Raw genomic sequence first — 1,204 nt, forward strand, 5'->3', positions numbered from 1 at the left:
AATTTTAACTAAAAACTAATAAAAATATACTAAAAACTAACTAAAACATACTAAAAACATACTAAAAACAATGCTAAAAAGTGTATAAATTATCCGCTCATCACAACACCAAACTTAAATGGTTGCTTGTCCCCAAGCAACTGAAAATAAAATAAGATAAAAAGAAGAGAATATGCAATGAGCTCCAAAAACATCTATGAAGATCAGTATTAATTAGATGAGCAGGGCTTTAGCTTTTTGCCTCTGAATAGTTTTAGCATCTCACTCTATCCTTTGAAATTCAGAATGATTGGCTTCTATAGGAACTCAGAATCCAGATAGTGTTATTGATTCTCCTAGTTAAGTATGATGATTCTTGAACACAGCTACTTTATGAGTCCTGGCTGTGGCCTAAAGCACTCTGTCTTCCAGTATTACCACCGGATACATACATGCCACAGACACATAACTGGGTGAACCTTTTCAGATTGTGACTCAGCTTTGCTAGAGTCCCCAATTAGAGGTGTCCAGGGTTCTTAAGCACACTCTTTTTTCTTTGGATCACAACTTTATTTTTTTCTTTTCTCTCTTTTTTTTTCGTTTTCTCTCTCTTTTTTTTGTATTCACTGCTTTTTCTTGCTTCAAGAATCATTTTTATGATTTTTCAGATCCTCAGTAACATGTCTCCTTTTTCATCATTCTTTCAAAAGCCGATCCTCAGTAACATGTCTCCTTTTTCATCATTCTTTCAAGAGCCAACATTCATGAACCACAAATTCAAATGACATATGCACTGTTTAAGCATACATTCAGAAAACAAAAGTATTGCCACCACATCAAAATAATTAATCTATTATAAAATTTAAAATTCATGCAATTCTTCTCTTTTTCAATTAAGAACATTTTTCATTCAAGAAAGGTGATGGAGTCATAGGACATTCATAACTTTAAGGCATAGACACCAAGACACTAATGATCATAAGATACAAACATGAATAGACATAAGCATGATTTTTCAAAAAACAGAAAAATAAAGAACAAAGAGATTAAAGAACAGGTCCACCTTAGTGATGGCGGCTTGTTCTTCCTCTTGAAGATCTTATGGAGTGCTTGAGCTCCTCAATGTCTCTTCCTTGCCTTTATTGCTCCTCTCTCATGATTCTTTGATCTTCTCTAATTTCATGGAGGAGGATGGAATGTTCTTGGTGCTCCACCCTTAGTTGTC

This window comes from Arachis duranensis, chromosome 3 (assembly GCF_000817695.3).
Source record: "Arachis duranensis cultivar V14167 chromosome 3, aradu.V14167.gnm2.J7QH, whole genome shotgun sequence".
NCBI lineage: Eukaryota > Viridiplantae > Streptophyta > Magnoliopsida > Fabales > Fabaceae > Arachis > Arachis duranensis.